Below are 19,167 nucleotides of genomic sequence, written 5' to 3'. Positions count from 1 at the left end.
AGTATTTGGTACAATTCCATGTTGTCTCTATCTCATTGTGAATCTAATCCCACACGTTAGGGGACATAATGAAAAATACAAAAAAGCAAGACCTCTTCTTAACCCGCACACGGGCAGGATGAGTGGAGGTTGCAGCGACGACTAAGCTTGGTCTGGCATGCCATGGGTGCAAGGTGGATCTCGCATGGCGAGCCTAGGCATGCACGACACGACAGAGGACACTCCTGCACGCGCGGCGTAGGAGATGCGTGCAGCAGGAAAGGGTGCATGCGGCCAATCTAGGCGCGCTAGGGGGTGGCTCCCACGCAGCTGAAGGTCATGGCATGACAAAAGTGGAGTGTGGGGCAGGGAAGGGCGTGGGCCTGGCCGACTGGGAGGTTGGAGTCGTGGTCGGGGCTAGAGCGACCACGACGAGCAAGCATGGGAGAATAATGCCGAGGTCAGTAGTGGCAATGATTGGTAATTTTTCTCAACTCCACCAAATTTGAGTTCGATGGAGCACCTCTTAGGCCTTGTTTAGTTCCCAAAAAGTTTTGCAAAATTTTTCAGATTCCCCGTCACATCGAATCTTTAGACGCATGCATGGAGTATTAAATATAGACAAAAATAAAAACTAATTGCACAGTTTAGTCGGAATTGACGAGACGAATCTTTTGAGTCTAGTTAGTCCATGATTGAACAATATTTGTCAAATACAAAAGAAAATGCTACAATGTTGATTTCCCAAAAAATAGAACTAAACAAGGCCTTAAAGTGCTCCACCAATTTGGTGGGCCTAAAGCCAGATCCATAGTTTTGGTGAAATAGATATGATTCTGGTGAAGCTATGTAACACCCAAAAATTTGTTTTCAATTAATAGGAATTAATTTTATTTAATTAATCATTTTTGGTGAGCATTTAATCTAGTAAATAAAATAGTTTTGGTCAAAATTAAAATTTATTATAAGTTTAGAAAACTTGGTTGTGCATTCATGCTGGAATTAATTTATTTACTTGCTTGCTTGCTTTTTGTCTATACATTTTGTTTCTCCAAAAGGATTTAAAATCTCTTTTCAAAAAGACTTTAGAAAACAAAGAAGAAATAGGAAAAAAAAGAAAAACAGAAAATAAAATAAAAAAAAGGAGAAAGGGGAGAAGCCCCTGGGGAAACCAGACCGAGGCCCAGCCAGCCCCGCGCCCAGTTTTCCCCCACCCCCGCGTCGCGAGCGGCCCAGCTCGTTCTCGGCCCAGCGGCCAGGCCCGCGCGCGCAGCACTCCCTCTCCCTCCCTTCTGCCGCCGACACCTCGGGCCCACCTGTCGGTGCCCTGTTCTTCTTCTCCAAGCCGTAACCAAGACGAACTTTCCTTCTCCGGCCGAATCGATCCCGAAAATCCTGGGATATCTTGCCGTTCCGAGCCCTATAAAGGTCCCTTAGGTCGCCCCGCACTCCGTTTTCCCACCGTGCCGCGAAGATCAAACCCCAGGCGCCCCAGCGAAACTCGGTTGGATCTCACCGGAACCGAGCGTTTTCCCCACCGTGGTGCGCGCTCCTCGTTCTCCCTCCGGCCGAAAGGACATCTTGGGTGGACTCGCAACGCCCTCCTCTACCTCCTGGTAACCTCCGTTTGTTTTTAGTCGCTCAGAAGCGAGAAACCGGTGACTCCGGCGAGCTTCCCGGCGGCTCGCATGGCCCCCGCAGCGCCGGAAGGCTCCCTGGCGGCCGGCGCCACCGTGTTTTGACCCTGGGAGCCTCTGAGCCGTAGGATCTCAGATCAAGTGCCGAGATTAGAACTTACCCCTTCGGGGTAAATCTTGCTAAAGAGCCTCTGCGTTTCTTTATTTTTGAACCCACGCTCCATGGCGTACTTTCGTTTTTACGCTTTTCAGTTTAGAAAGCGTATTCCTATCGGTATAAGTTAAAATGCGCCTTCCAGAATTACAGTTTTGCCATTGAAAGTATTTTGCTCATAAAATATTCGTTTTAACTCCGTTTTTGTCCATTCAAATTTTGTTAGATTCGTATTTCCGACCTCTACATGTTAGAATTATTTATTCTCTGTTTTGAAACTTTTTAATTTCCTGGTATTATTTAATTAATTATTTCTCTATAGGAAATCTTAGAAAATGCATAACTTCTCCGTTTTAATTCCGATTTTCGTGAACTTTACGTTCGTGTCATCGTAGCGCTGCGTAGAATATTTTTATAAACTTTTATCTTTGATTTCTCACTGCTGGTGTAATGTTCTAATTAGATCTTGTTTGCTTTGTGTATGATTGTCTACATTGGATTGCGTGTTGTTGATTGATGATTGGGAATAGACGGTGAGCCGTACGTTGGTGATCAAGACCAAGCTTTTGAAGATCAGCAAGCTCAAGAGAGCTTTGAGCAAGGCAAGTATAACTTGGGATCATCCTTGTTACTTATTCACTTATAACTACATATATATATATCATATGCATGCTATCACCTTGACGACCTTAGCAAAATCATAGATGATTGTTACCTGTATTCCTTGCTACCTACTTGATATGCATTTGTTGTAGATGTGCTAGTGCTTGATATAATCCATGGTCTTGTAAGATAATTAATAGCTATGCAATGAACGTTACATGATGACAAATAACTATATGAGATCTTGTTTGTAAGTGATCACCGGGACAACAGTGCAACCATGAGGGCTATAATGGCTCTGGCTTTAGCTCAGTATGAAGAACTTTTCTAGCTTGTTAGAGGTTACTCGAAAGAGCGGAGGGGCTGAACCGTTTTGGGTATAGTGCGACCCCTGTCCTTATGTCTATATCTGCGCGCAAAGGAAACCTTGCGGCCCTAACATGTTAGACGAACTTTTAAAAGGCTTCATAGTGATCCCTGCCGACCTTCCTTGGTAGTAGGTTAAGAGGTCGACGGGCCTCGGGCGGAAGGGTAAATCATGACTCATGGGTAAAGATGTACAACTTCTGTAGAGTGTAAAACTGGTATACTAGCCGTGCTCACGGTTATGAGCGGCCTTGGGGGTTCTTGCTACGCCGACGATGAGCTTGTTAAGTTGTTATGTTCATTTGATTATCGTTTATGCTAAGAATTAATTATGCTTACACTTGATCATAGGATTAATGGATTATTTATGCTACCTTGTCAATTGCTATTTAATTATGAATGTGCTATCCACTATTTAATTATATTCCATTATGTAATAAACACTGCGATGGTACATTTGAGATTTGTCTACTTATGTGTGCGACTATTCTTGGGGCACATATGAGTCTTTTATGCATCCTATTTTGTTCTTAAAATATGGGTGTGACAAATTGGTATCAGAGCTTTGTTGACTGTAGGACGCAAACCTAGTTAGCAAATGGTCGAAAATTTAGGTCCTTATTTTACTTACTTCATGCTTCCCACTATGGTCTTGTTATTTGCTAAAAGTTTATGCTTCTCTATCTTGCTCTATTGTGAAATTATTGCATCCATCTGATCTATGTCTAAAAACTTTTTGTAGATGCCGCCCCGTACCCGTAATGCTGCACGCATAGCTGCTGAGGAGTTCCGTGCCATGTTCAACCTAGGAGGACAGCATGTGGATGGAGTTCCTGAGCTGGAAGATGAGGAATCAAGGGTGGAAGCTCAGGAGGAAGTGCCTGAAGATGAGGAGATGCAAGATCCACCTCCACCACAGTCTGCTAATGCAAGGATGGGATGGACTACGGAGCTGTGGATTCCAGAAGCAGATCCCAAGGCCTTCTTCCATGAGAATTTGGTGTTGACATTGAAACACCATTACCCGGATTTGCATGCCACACTGGAATATAACTGCACTGAGCACAAGCACCCACTGAGGAGATCACTTTGGATTGCAGAGCTGATAGTCAAGACACTGGATGCCACTAAGGGGATTCGAAAGGTGGAATCAAAACACATCGCTCGAATCAGCCGGGACACGATGAAGGAGAGCATGGCAGATGCAGCTTACCAGGCCTTGATCTTTTACCGGGGTAGACGCTTTGAGGATGTTCAGTACAATGCAACATATCACTATACTCGCTTTGTACCAGAGAAGATGACTTGGGCCATAGAATTTGCAGATGCTTCACAACCAAAGCTTCAAGCACAAGTGGAGTTGACCTATGAGCTGACCGTCAAGGTGATAGAGTTGGAGAATGAACTGCACCGTGAGAGGAAACTGCTGGAGAAAGAGCGACGGGAAGCAGATGACCTTCGAGCGGAGTTAGGCCGTCCCAAGCTCCATAAGAGGCTGCGTGATAAACCCATCTTGAAGGATGCTGCACCCGAAGAATAGAAAAGAACCCATATGTAATAGGAACGTTAGTAGTTTACGAGTTATTTCGAGTCTTTTGCTATTGTGGTGTGAACTTGGTGTGCTTGCTGATTTGTTATTATGAATATGTGTGATTTGGATTTTTGTAATGAGTGCTAGGACTTTGTGGGCATGTCCACAAGTTCCCTAGTTAAGAACCTTAAGTAAGAACATGAATAAATAGTGGTTTGGGGTCATATCCTGTTTCTGTCTTTTGCTGTTTTCTGGAGCAGTCTGAAATGATTCTGGAATAAATCAAATTCTGTTCGTGCAATGTTCATCAAATTTTTCTGAGAATAAGTAGACTTTCATATCTTTCCAATGCCGCAAGAATGACCATATTATCTATTATGAGCTGTGAGTTATGACTGTTTAAAGTTGAGGTTTCTGCGCAGTCTGGGATTCTGGAACAGTTTCGGTTGTACACAGTTTTTGATTAACATAACTTTGGAATCTGGTAATATTATCTAAATGAAAGTTGTAGACAATTTCCTTATCTTTCCAACGGTGTACCGCATGTATTCTTTTGAATTCTGGAACTCGAGATATGACTGATTTTCTGAACTGCTGATGTTGGATGTTACCCAGAAAATTTCAGATTTCGTTAACTCTTGTAGTTGTCATGTTGGACATTACTAAGATGTGTTTATATACCTTGGAATGCAGATGGCAGCAAGGGGAAGAGGCAGTGGCAGAGGCCGTGGCAATGGCAATGTCAATGGTGGCAATGCCCCAATCACCGTGGAGGAGCTCATGCAAACCCAAAATCAGATGATGCACGTTTTCATGCAGCACTTGCAGCAACAACCTCCACCAACACCACCACCTGTTCATGTGAGAGACAAGCGGGGAGAGTTTATGAAGGGAAGACCTCCAGTCTTTACACACTCAGCTGATCCTATGGAGGCAGATGACTAGTTACGTGCTGTGGAGAGGCAACTGAACATAGCACAGTGCAACGATTTGGAGAAGGTGTTGTATGCATCTGGGCAGCTTCAGGGGGCAGCTCAGACATGGTGGGAGTCATATCAAGCTGCTCGTCCCAACAATGCTCCTCCTGTCACATGGCTGGAATTCTGTAGAGACTTCATAGGTCGACATATAAATGAAGGAGTGATGGAGCTCAAACAAGAAGAATTCAGATCACTCAGGATGGGCTCCATGACTGTGGCAGAATATCATGACACATTTGAACAGTTGGCTCGCTATGCTCCGAATGATGTCAGGGAAGATGCTGATAAGCAGCATCTATTCATGAAGGGCTTGTACTATGAACTCAGGTTGCAGTTGGCAGGAAACACTTATCCTACCTTCCAAGCTCTTGTGAATCGTGCCATTGTGCTTGATAATATGCGGAAGAGTCAGGATAAGAAGAGAAGGATGCTGGCACAAGGATCTGGGAGCAACAACCGTCAGCGTTTCAGTTCCCATCAAGGTCATCAGCAGAGGTTCCAGGGACCAGTTAGTCAGTGGAACCGCAACCAGCAACCCCAGCGTTTCCAGAGTCAGTCACAGAGTGGGAACCAGCGTCCACCATTCCAGCAACGTAACTATAATCAGCAGCAGCATGGTCAGCAGACACCTCGCTCAGGGAACTCAAATGCCAACTCCACAAAAAGAAGTGCTCCTAACGCTCCTACCAGGTGTTTCCGTTGTGGCAAGGAGGGACACATGTCATATGATTGCCCGGAGAAGCTCAACAAGCCGAACAACAACCAGAAGTCTACTGCTTATGCAGCAACAGTGAACAATGTGGCTACGGAGACAGTTCAGGAGGGACCAGAGATCATGATGGGTACGTTCAGTATCAACTCTATCCCTGCTACAGTTTTATTTGATTCTGGAGCTTCTCATACATTCATATCACAAGCATTTGTTAGAGTTCATAGCCTTCCTCTTGTTGCAATGAAAACTCCTATGCTAGTTAATTCACCGGGTGGGACTATACCAGTTTCTTTATGTTGCCCCTCAGCAAGTCTTTCTTTAAGGGGGGTAGATTTTCCTATCAGTCCCATGGTTATGAGAACTTCAGGCATAGATGTGATCTTGGGTTTGGATTGGATGAAGCAACATGACACAGATATTAAGTGCAAAGAGAGAGTAGTGGCTCTGACAACACCAAAGGGGGAACGGATCAGTGTTGATGTAACAGTGCAAGCGCCACTCACAGCTAAAGTGAACCAACTGAATGATGCTGTTGATCCTCAGAACCTGGTAGTGGATGAGTTTCTGGATGTCTTTCCAGATGAATTGCCAGGTATGCCACCTGACCGAGACATTGAATTTATTATTAATTACTACCTGGTACTGCACCCATAGCTAAAAGACCATATAGAATGGGGGCTAAAGAACTAGAAGAACTTAAGAAACAAATTAAGGAATTGCAAGATAAAGGGTTCATTCGTCCTAGTTCATCACCATGGGGTGCACCAGTTATCTTTGTTGATAAGAAGGATGGTAGCCAGAGGATGTGTGTTGATTATCGGTCACTTAATGAGGTCACTATCAAGAACAAATATCCCTTGCCTGGGATCGATGACTTGTTTGATGAGTTAAGAGGTGCTTGTGTGTTCTCTAAGATTGATTTGCGTTCTGGTTATCATCAATTGAAGATCCGGAATTCAGATATACCAAAGACAGCTTTCACAACAAGGTATGGGTTGTATGAGTATACAGTTATGTCTTTTGGTTTGACCAATGCACCAGCTTACTTTATGTACATGATGAATAAAGTATTTATGGAGTATCTTGATAAGTTTGTGGTGGTCTTTATTGATGATATTCTAGTATTCTCTAAAACCAAGGAAGAACATGCTGAACATCTGAGATTGGTCTTACGGAAACTTAGAGAACATAAGCTGTATGCTAAGCGTAGTAAATGTGAGTTTTGGTTGGAAGAGGTTTCTTTTCTTGGTCATGTTGTCTCTAATGGTGGTATTGCAGTGGATCCTAGTAAGGTGAAGGATGTGCTGAACTGGAAACCACCTACAGATGTAAGTGAAATTCGCAGTTTTCTGGGTTTAGCGGGTTACTATCGTAGATTCATTGAAGGGTTCTCAAAACTTGCAAAGCATATGACTGCTCTATTGGAGAAGAATGCTAAGTTTGTATGGTCTGACAAGTGCCAAGCTAGTTTCGAGGAATTCAAGAAGAGATTGACTACTGCACCTGTGTTGGTCTTGCCAGATCTGAGTAAGAGTTTCTCTATCTATTGTGATGCTTCTCGTCTGGGTTTGGGTTGCGTTCTTATGCAAGAAGGTAGAGTTGTTGCTTATGCATCTCGACAGTTGAGGAAACATGAACTGAATTATCCTACTCATGATTTGGAGTTAGCAGCTGTGGTTCATGCATTGAAGATTTGGAGACACTATTTGATTGGGCATAAGAGTGACATATACACCGATCATAAGAGTTTGAAGTATATCTTCACCCAGACAGATCTGAATTTGAGACAACGAAGATGGTTGGAACTGATAAAGGATTATGATTTGGAAGTGCATTACCATCTTGGAAAGGCGAACGTCGTAGCTGATGCACTTAGCAGAAAGAAATATGCTAATGAGCTTCGGGTGACACCTGAGTCTGAGGAGTTATGTGCTGAATTTGCATACTTGAACTTGGGAATTGTAGTAAATGCAATGGAAATTGAGGTCACTCCTACTCAAGAGGAAGAGATATTGAAAGGACAGTTGGAAGATGAGAAACTAAAGGAGATAGCACACAATGTGGTACTAGGCAAAGCACCAGGATTCAGAATAGATGACCATGGTGTGCTGTGGTTTGAAAAAAGGATATGGGTTCCTGAAGTGAAGGCTATTCGCGATATGATCCTGAGAGAGGCTCATGAGTCTGCATATTCCATTCATCCTGGAAGCACCAAGATGTATCTAGATCTGAAGCAGAAGTACTGGTGGTATGGTTTAAAGAGAGATGTAGCCGAGTATGTTGCTCTGTGTGATACCTGTCAGCGAGTGAAAGCTGAACATCAGAGACCAGCTGGACTGTTGCAACCAATGAAGATTCCGGAATGGAAGTGGGAAGAAGTGGGTATGGATTTTATAGTGGGGTTACCACACACACAAAGAGGGTATGACTCAATATGGGTGATAGTGGATCGTTTAACCAAAGTTGCTCATTTCATACCTGTCAAAACCTCATATAGTGGAGACCGACTGGCAGAGTTATACATGGAAAGAATTGTTTGTTTGCATGGAGTACCTAAGAAGATTGTGTCAGATAGGGGTACTCAATTCACATCTCACTTTTGGAAGGCAGTGCATGATTCATTGGGAACAAAGCTGAATTTTAGTACAGCGTATCATCCACAAACAGATGGACAGACTGAGAGGATCAATTAGATATTGGAGGATATATTGAGAGCTTGTGCTTTGCAGTATGGGACTAGCTGGGACAAGAGTTTGCCATATGCAGAATTCTCCTACAACAACAGCTATCAACAGAGTCTTAAGATGGCACCGTTCGAGGCACTGTATGGTCGCAAGTGCAGGACACCTTTGTTTTGGAATCAGACAGGAGAAACTCAGGTGTTTGGTACAGATGTGCTTAGACATGCAGAGCAACAGGTGCGGACCATTCGGGATAACTTGAGAGTTGCTCAGTCTCGTCAGAAAAGCTATGCAGACACACGTAGGAGAGAGTTGGTTTTTCAAGCAGGTGATTATGTCTACCTGAAAGTATCACCAATGAGGAGTGTGAAGAGATTTAATATGAAGGGAAAACTAGCTCCAAGGTATGTTGGTCCGTTTAAAGTATTGGAAAGGCGTGGAAAAGTAGCATATCAGTTAGAATTGCCTCAAAGCTTATCTGGTGTGCATGATGTGTTCCATGTGTCACAACTTAAGAAGTGTTTGCATGTACCTGAGGAACAAATACCATTGGAAGAGCTTTTTGTTAAAGGTGATCTCACTTATGAAGAGTATCCGGTCAGAATTTTGGAGACAGCTGAGAGAGTCACCAGAAGTCGGGTCATTAGAATGTGCAAAGTGCAGTGGAATCGGTATTCGGAAGCGGAGGCAACTTGGGAAAGAGAGGATGACCTGAGGAAATCATACTCATATTTGTTTGAGTAAGCACCTTTCAATCTCGAGGACAAGAATCTTTTAAGGGGGTAGAGTTTGTAACACCCAAAAATTTGTTTTCAATTAATAGGAATTAATTTGATTTAATTAATCATTTTTGGTGAGCATTTAATCCAGTAAATAAAATAGTTTTGGTCAAAATTAAAATTTATTATAAGTTTAGAAAACTTGGTTGTGCATTCATGCTGGAATTAATTTATTTACTTGCTTGCTTGCTTTTTGTCTATGCATTTTGTTTCTCCAAAAGGATTTAAAATCTCTTTTTAAAAAGACTTTAGAAAACAAAGAAGAAATAGGAAAAAAAGAAAAACAGAAAATAAAATAAAAAAAAGGAGAAAGGGGAGAAGCCCCTGGGGAAACCAGACCGAGGCCCAGCCAGCCCCGCGCCCAGTTTTCCCCCACCCCCGCGTCGCGAGCGGCCCAGCTCGTTCTCGGCCCAGCGGCCAGGCCCGCGCGCGCAGCACTCCCTCTCCCTCCCTTTTGCCGCCGACACCTCGGGCCCACCTGTCGGTGCCCTGTTCTTCTTCTCCAAGCCGTAACCGAGACGAACTTTCCTTCTCCGGCCGAATCGATCCCGAAAATCCCGGGATATCTTGCCGTTCCGAGCCCTATAAAGGTCCCTTAGGTCGCCCCGCACTCCGTTTTCCCACCGTGCCGCGAAGATCAAGCCCCAGGCGCCCCAGCGAAACTCGGTTGGATCTCACCGGAACCGAGCGTTTTCCCCACCGTGGTGCGCGCTCCTCGTTCTCCCTCCGGCCGAAAGGACATCTTGGGTGGACTCGCAACGCTCTCCTCTACCTCCTGGTAACCTCCGTTTGTTTTTAGTCGCTCGGAAACGAGAAACCGGTGACTCCGGCGAGCTTCCCGGCGGCTCGCATGGCCACCGCCGCGCCGGAAGGCTCCCTAGCGGCCGGCGCCACCGTGTTTTGACCCTGGGAGCCTCTGAGCCGTAGGATCTCAGATCAAGCGCCGAGATTAGAGCTTACCCCTTCGGGGTAAATCTTGCTAAAGAGCCCCTGCGTTTCTTTATTTTTGAACCCGCGCTCCATGGCGTACTTTCGTTTTTACGCTTTTCAGTTTAGAAAGCGTATTCCTGTCGGTATAAGTTAAAATGCGCCTTCCAGAATTACAGTTTTGCCATTGAAAGTATTTTGCTCATAAAATATTCGTTTTAACTCCGATTTTGTCCATTCAAATTTTGTTAGATTCGTATTTCCGAGCTCTACATGTTAGAATTATTTATTCTCTGTTTTGAAACTTTTTAATTTCCTGGTATTATTTAATTAATTATTTCTCTATAGGAAATCTTGGAAAATGCATAACTTCTCTGTTTTAATTCCAATTTTCATGAACTTTACGTTCGTGTGATCGTAGCGCTGCGTAGAATATTTTTATAAACTTTTATCTTTGATTTCTCACTGCTGGTGTAATGTTCTAATTAGATCTTGTTTGCTTTGTGTATGATTGTCTACATTGGATTGCGTGTTGTTGATTGATGATTGGGAATAGACGGTGAGCCGTACGTTGGTGATCAAGACCAAGCTTTTGAAGACCAGCAAGCTCAGGAGAGCTTTGAGCAAGGCAAGTATAACTTGGGATCATCCTTGTTACCTATTCACTTATAACTACATATATATATCATATGCATGCTATCACCTTGACGACCTTAGCAAAATCATAGATGATTGTTACCTGTATTCCTTGCTACCTACTTGATATGCATTTGTTGTAGATGTGCTAGTGCTTGATATAATCCATGGTCTTGTAAGATAATTAATAGCTATGCAATGAACGTTACATGATGACAAATAACTATATGAGATCTTGTCTGTAAGTGATCACCGGGACAACAGTGCAACCATGAGGGCTATAATGGCTTTGGCTTTAGCTCAGTATGAAGAACTTTTCTAGCTTGTTACAGGTTACTCGAAAGAGCGGAGGGGCTGAACCGTTTTGGGTATAATGCGAGCCCCTGTCCTTATGTGTATAGGCTGCGCGTCATTGTGCCATTTGGAAGGGGGTATCTATATCTGCGCGCAAAGGAAACCTTGTGGCCCTAACATGTTAGACGAACTTTTGAAAGGCTTCATAGTGATCCCTGCCGACCTTCCTTGGTAGTGGGTTAAGAGGTCGACGGGCCTCGGGCGAAAGGGTAAATCATGACTCATGGGTAAAGATGTACAACCTCTCCAGAGTGTAAAACTGGTATACTAGCCGTGCTCACGGTTATGAGCGGCCTTGGGGGTTCTTGCTGCGCCGACGATGAGCTTGTTAAGTTGTTATGTTCATTTGATTATCGTTTATGCTAAGAATTAATTATGCTTACACTTGATCATGGGATTAATGGATTATTTATGCTACCTTGTCAATTGCTATTTAATTATGAATATGCTATCCACTATTAAAAGCTAAATGCAGTCAAACCCGTGTCATCTAATTGAGCCTCATGAACCCCTGGTTATACTTGTTGAGTACGATATGTGCTCACTCTTACAATTTCCCAACACCTCAGGATATGATAATGAAGATGACTGGAATGAGGATTACCGTTATGAGTACTAGGTTTGAAGTCAACCAGTCAACAGTGTCCCTGTGTGGAGCTTCCGTCGAGAGCGTTGTTTACTTTATGCTATCATTTTTGTATGAGACTATGTGATTTACTATGTTTCGCTATGTAATAAACACTGCAATGGTACATTTGAGATTTGGCTACTTATGTGTGCGACTATTCCTAGGGCACATATGAGTCTTTTATGTATCCTATTTTGTTCTTAAAATATGGGTGTGACAAGCTAACGCTAAAAAATTTGGATTTAGATTTGTTTTTGTTGGATCTGGAGCAGGTGAAACTCTCCCAAACACTACACCACAACACTAATATAGTGTCACATGTATATCGTTATAAACATATTAATACCGTTGAACCGTTGGTCGATATAGCGTCAATGTCAATGTTTTATGCTCATATTAATCAATGTCTTTGTATGTATGGTTAATTTATATTCTAAGTGTGTTGACAATAAATAATTTACTAGGATTCATTATGTACTACAGATTAGCAGTATATATATTGTCTCTGTGAATGATTCACATTAGACTGTTAGTTGCTAAAAGTATTTATAGTCTTAAACCTATGTGTCGGTATTTATAGCCTCTAAGGCGTTAGACTGTTATACCGACACCACTTTCATTGACTCTAAGTAAGTGTCGGTATAGATCTATACCAACCAATATAACCTCGTTATATTGACCTGTACCAACTAATTGTATGTCGTTATTCTAGAGCTGTGGACATGTGGTGTAGTGAAATAGGCCTTTAAGCTGCATCAAGCTGATGAGATGCGTTGAATACATGCATCCTCCAACATGTTGTCCCATACTTATTAATCTTAAACATACATACCATCCGACAACTTAGAGCTCACCGATCGGTACTATTTCTGAATCACCCCTGCTACAGTTCAAGGGTAGCAGAGAGGGTGAGCACCTCTTGCTCTAGTTTTCCATTTCATCGTTACTATAAAAAAGAGACAGAACTATAGTGTCATGCGTTCAACTGTAGCTGGTGAAGAGAAGGGACTGGTTTCACATCGCTCTAGCTTCCTGTTGTCCACGCCCTCCTAAATTTCTATTGACGACGTGCAGATGTGCAGGAGACGATATCAGTCAAGACAGAGCCAACTGTCGTGTCCTTACTTACCAATCCAAGAGTCAGACCGAACAGCTGCACTCACTGGCGTGCATATAAGCATGTATCCACTCGTACCGGCATGCATGCGCAGCTGCTGACAAGATTATTGGCAACGACTTGCTTCGATCCAAGTCAATCTCTATTTACTCCTACGTAAGCAGTAGAAACTTTCATTTTCTTAATTAATTTTCAGTAGATGTGCAAACCCCTCCTGATTTCTTAAATACTCTACTCTTAATGAAAAACTTATGCTCTGACACATGTTCGTGAAAAAAAATCTTAATAAACAAATAAAAAATCCAACGGTCCAACAACTCGGTCGATGCAAGTCAAGCAAGCAGACAAACAAAACAAGCTCTTGGCCTCTTGGGAAAGCACACTGATGTCGCTACCATCACCGTGGTGTCAGAGTTCGATCTAGCGGCAATTCGTTGTATACCACTATCATTTGGCAAACGATCTGATGGTGATGATGGAGACATACCAACCCTAGTCTGGCAGACAATCTAGCGATGATGATGGAGATACCTTTCCCAACGGGCGTACCATCTAGCAGGGCAAGAGAAGGGAGCATGGAAGCACTAGACTCTGTTCACCTGAGACAACATTCACAGAGGCACTTATGGCATATTCAAGATCTAGTCTACATCTACTAAGCCTTTTGCACTCATTTATTGGTTTAAACCATGATCATCTCCTATAGACTAAGTCAAGGTCTAGAGTTTATGCATGAGATATATGTCTTATGCCTAAGTTTTGTTCAACACAAGCCTCAACAAACAAAGTGAGACAAGGGGAATAGGGGAAATTGTTCTGAGTGTCACCCAACAACCCCAGAACAACTACATGAGGAGGGGTTTCACCCGAGATTGTATTGTGCAAGAAAGGGGTCTTCTCTGAAGAGTACAATCACTGCTAGTTCTAACCCCCATTCATTGTCAGTTATATGTCGTCGTCATTGGTGTTAGCCTCAGTTATCACTGTTGGATCAAAATTGGTGATTGTAAACTTTATCATTGCTAGATCAGTGTTCAATATGCTCTTACATTCCCACCTATTGGATTCGCACTGAGAAGTATGCAAACACACATCTCAATGTAAAGTGCATTCTTAATTTCTCCAATAGTTCCAACTCCTCCGTCCTTCTTGGTTCTTGCTGATCCAGCTCTTGCCTCCATTGTGCACACCGTTGACATTCGGTGGCCAGTGGCATGTCTCTAACGACATGCATGACCTTCTCCACACAGGCCTCTTACCTGATGTGGGCGCCGCTATGGATACCAGCACACCATCTTCTTCCTCACCAGACCCAGCGCCCGCCTCGTGTACCTTGACCGTCATCCAAGCCTCTAGAGACCTCTCCATCCATCGTCCACTCCCACTAAACAATACCATCCTACCCTAATCCCATTTGGAGAATTCACCGGTAACTCCTCACCCACGCCGCTTTCACCTCCCATCTGATTGTCTTCCACCACTCGCTCATGGTTGCACTGCCACCTTGTTGGCACCCTCAATCCATCACCACCATTGGACCCTTCCCTTTCTAAGCTTGCCAGTCATGTCATTCGGTCTCAAAAATGCAGGGGCTACATACCAGCGGTGTATGCTCCAGGTCTTCGAAGACCTCATAGGTTGGACGATCGAGGCCTACATAGACGATATTATGGTCAAATCTAGGAAAGTTGATAGCCTCGTAGCAGACCTAGACAAGACCGTCTGATGTCTCAGGGAGAAGAGCTTCAAGCTCAACCCCGAAAAATGCGTCTTTGGGGTCCCCCGAGGCATGCTCCTTGGGTTCATTGTCTTTGAGCGTGGAATCGAGGCCAACCCTGAGAAAATCTCGGCCATCACGAGTATGGGCCCGATACGTAACTTGAAGGGTGTGCAAAGGGTCATGGGATGTCTCGCGTCCCTTAGTCGTTTCATCTCCCGCCTCGGAGAGAAGGGTCTGCCTCTATATAGACTCCTCAAGAAATCTGAGCACTTCTCCTAGACCCTTGAGGCCTAGGAAGCCCTTGACAAGCTCAAGGCCTTGCTCACCAATCCCCTTGTCTTGGTGCCCCCACCGAGGGGGAGCCTCTTCTGCTATACATTGCCGCAACCGTTCAGGTAGCTAGCACAGCCATCATGATCAAAAGAAAGGAAGAGGGGCACACCCTACTGGTTCAGAGGCCGGTATACTTTGTTAGTGAAGTACTTTCCGAGACCAAGACCCGTTACCCACAGATCTAGAAGCTACTATACGCAGTAGTCTTGGCTCAATGCAAGCTCCGTCACTACTTTGAGTCTCATCTAGTTTTTGTGGTCTCATCCTTCCCCCTAGGGGAGGTGATCCAAAACCAAGAGGCCAATGGTAGGATAGCCAAATGGGCTATGGAACTTATGGGTGATGGAATCATGTACGAGCCTAAGAAGGCAATAAACTCCCATGTCCTTGTGAATTTCGTGGCTGAGTGGACCAGGACCCAACTCCCTCCACCCCAGATCTAGGCGGAATGTTGGACCATGTACTTTGATGGATCTCTGATGAAAATGGGGGCTGGCACGGGCTTTGTCTTCATCTCCCCTCTCAAAGTACGAATGTGTTACGTGATCCGAATCCACTTTCCAGCCTCGAACAACATGGCAGAGTATGAGGCCCTTGTGAACGGGCTCCACATAGCAGTTGAGCTCGGCATCAAGCGCCTTGATGTCCGAGGCGACTCGTGGCTCATCATTGACCAGGTAATGAAGGAGTCTAACTGCCATGATCCAAAGATGGAAGCATACTGCAAGGCGGTCCGACGTCTAGAGGAAAAATTCGACTGCCTCGAAGGCTGAGAAATGCAGTGATAAGAGCCCTCAAATTTGTTCCTCTTCTTTTTCTCCATCTAGAGTCGTCCAAGGACCTGTGTCGTTCATCTATCTTCGTTTGTCCAAGTTGTGCTTAGCATTTTTTCCACACTTTTTTGGTGCTTAGGGGAAAAATTGCTCCTTTCCGTTTGAGGCAGCAGGTCCGCTCTTCGTCCGAAATGTTTGCTGTCCTTATCTCATACCTGGCTATTGTCCAACAAGTTGCACATTGTTGCTGTCTTTCTTACATTTCTGGTATACATGAAATTCTTAAAGATGGTGCTTCCTCGTATGGAATTGAGGTTGACTTACCAGTTCTATGTTTCCATCTAGGCTCAGCAAGAATTTTTCTGGCAAGCTCTGTGGCTTATGAGGCAGCTGCTTTCCAGTAGCTTGTGGCCTTGCAAGATATATTTGGCTTCATTGTGTTAGACTACAGTGTCCATGGCCTCATAATGTACAAAGCTCTGGCACAACATCTCCTTCCCGTAGCTAGAGGTGTTTAATTAGCCAGGTAGTTCCCACTTATTGGCTATGCGCAGTGGTTGCTGCACGAGATCGATACTATGCCCAGCGCTACTTCCACTTTGTACCCTACCTGTTTCCAGCAATGAAATATTTTTGTACCCAATGTTGTTCATATGTGGTTAAAATTAGCTCTACCCAATTGTGCTACTGCCCCAGGCTGAAGTAGCAAAAATTATACCACAGATTGACTCTAAGTTTCTAATGAAAAATAGCATTGAGGGGGCATCATCTGAAGGGACGATCAGCAAGAGGAATGCATCTTCTGTGGATGAAGACTCCACAGAGAAGGCGGCAAAGCTCAAGGCAAGTACGAACCTAGATGCTGCTTGCCAGATAGGCAATTTAAAAATCCCATCCTCTTTTATTGATCGCAATGATATTTCTTTAAGCTCTACAGTAGGCTCTTTAGGTGTAGTGTTGGGAAATAATGAGACAAATGTTTTTAATGCTTTGAAGAAGTTACGAGATGTTGAATTTAATAGATTAAAGTCTGGTACTAATAAACTTTTAGACAATGTTGTTCTAGTTGAGGATGCTTCCAGTACTTGTTCTTTGGATGACAGTGTCGATTTAGAAGCTCTTAACCTTATTTGTTCAGAGATTTTAGAGGGTTTAGGAGCATGGGGCTGTGATCCGTTGATTCTACAGACCCCTATATCTCTTAAAAGTTCGACACACCCTCGTCATAAGAAAAATAGTAGAAATAAAAATAAAAATAAAACTAAAAGTGGTTCAAAATGAAAGGCATCTTTTGGAATTGTAACGGGTTTGCAGATAATAAGAAATATAGATTTTTATCAGACCTCACTAAGGAGAAAAACTTAGATTTTATTGCCTTATCGGAAACTGGTAGAGCTAACTTTCCACAGAACACTCTGAACACTATTTGTGCGGGCAGAGATTTTATTTGGCATTGTACGGCTCCACGTGGTAGATCCGGTGGCATGGTTCTAGGGGTTCTTCTGTCAACGTTTGATATTGGGGAAATTGAGGAAGGAGATTTCTTTATTCGTTTTAAGCTAAGACACCAAGAAGATGATTTTAAATTCAATTTAATTTCTGTTTATGGGCCGGCTCAGGCTGAACATAAGTCCTCCTTTTTATCAGAGATGGTTCAGGTATGTTCAAAACAAACCGTACCTATTATTATAGGTGGTGATTTTAACATCATCCGTAAACCAGATGAGAAAAACAATGATAATTACAGTGACAGATGGCCTTTCCTTTTCAATGTGGTTATTGATGCGTTGAATTTGAGAGAGTTAGACTTGTTGGGTAGGAAATTTACCTGGGCTAACAATTTGCCAAACCAAACGTTCGAGAAGCTAGACAGGGTTTTATGTTGCACAGATTTTGAATCTAAATATGCCCATTCCACAGTCTATGCTCTACCTAGAGAAATCTCTGACCATACCCCTCTACTTTTCTCTACTAATGATACATCCATAACATATCAGCCACAATTCAAGTTTGAATTGGGCTGGTTGTTGAGAGAGGGATTTGTTGAGATGGTGGCCGATATATGGCATAATACCATAGCAACCGGTGCACCTATTGAGAGGTGGCAGTGTAAAATTAGGAGGTTGCGGCAACATTTGAGAGGGTGGGCAAAAAATGTAAGCGGTGCCTATAAAAAAGAAAAAATCACATTGCTCAATAGACTAGACGAATTAGATAAAAAGGCAGAAACTGGTGTCCTGAGCGAAGCTGAGCAGGATCTAAAACATGTCCTAAATGAAAGATTGGCTGAGTTACTTAGAGAAGAGGAGCTCAAATGGTACCAAAGGGCTAAGGTGAAGCATTTATTGGAAGGTGATGCCAATACAAAATACTATCACTTATTAGCCAATGGTAGGCATAGGAAGACTCGTATTTTCCAACTAGAGGATGGAAATGGGATAATAACTGGTGATGCTCAGCTTAAAGAGCATATTACTAGCTATTACAGAAACCTGTTTGGTCCATCTGAGGAGTCTACAGTAGTACTGCATGAATCTCAGACGGAGGACATTCCTCAAGTTTTGGAGTTGGAGAATGAGTTTTTAGTTGCACCCTTTTCTCAAGAGGAAGTCAGAGAAGCCATTTTCCAAATGAATCACAATAAAGCACCTGGACCAGATGGATTTCCACCTGAGTTTTATCAGGTCTTCTTGTCACACCCATATTTTAAGAACAAAAGAGGATGCATAAAAGACTCATATGTGCCCCAGGAACAGTCGCACACATAAGTAGACAAATCTCAAATGTACCATCGCAGTGTTTATTACATAACGGAATATAAAATATCACATAGTCTCATACAAAAATGATAGCATGAAGTAAACAACGCTCTCGACGGAAGCCCCACACAGGGACACTGTTGACTGGTTGACTCCAAACCTAGTACTCGTAACGATAATCCTCATTCCAGTCATCTTCATTATCATATCCTGAGGTGTTGGGAAATTGCAAGAGTGAGCACATATCGTACTCAACAAGTATAACCAGGGGTTCATGAGGCTCAAATAGCTGACACGGGTTTGACTGCATTTAGCTTTTAATAGTGGATAGCATATTCATAATTAAATAGCAATTATCAAGGTAGCATAAATAATCTATTAATCCCATGATCAAGTGTAAGCATAATTAATTCTTAGCATAAACGATAATCAAATGGACATAACAACTTAATAAGCTCATCGTCGGCGCAGCAAGAACCCCCAAGGCCGCTCATAACC

This window comes from Sorghum bicolor, chromosome 2 (assembly GCF_000003195.3).
Source record: "Sorghum bicolor cultivar BTx623 chromosome 2, Sorghum_bicolor_NCBIv3, whole genome shotgun sequence".
NCBI lineage: Eukaryota > Viridiplantae > Streptophyta > Magnoliopsida > Poales > Poaceae > Sorghum > Sorghum bicolor.
The sequence above is the reverse complement of the archived record's forward strand: the minus strand, read 5'-3'. Positions refer to the sequence as shown.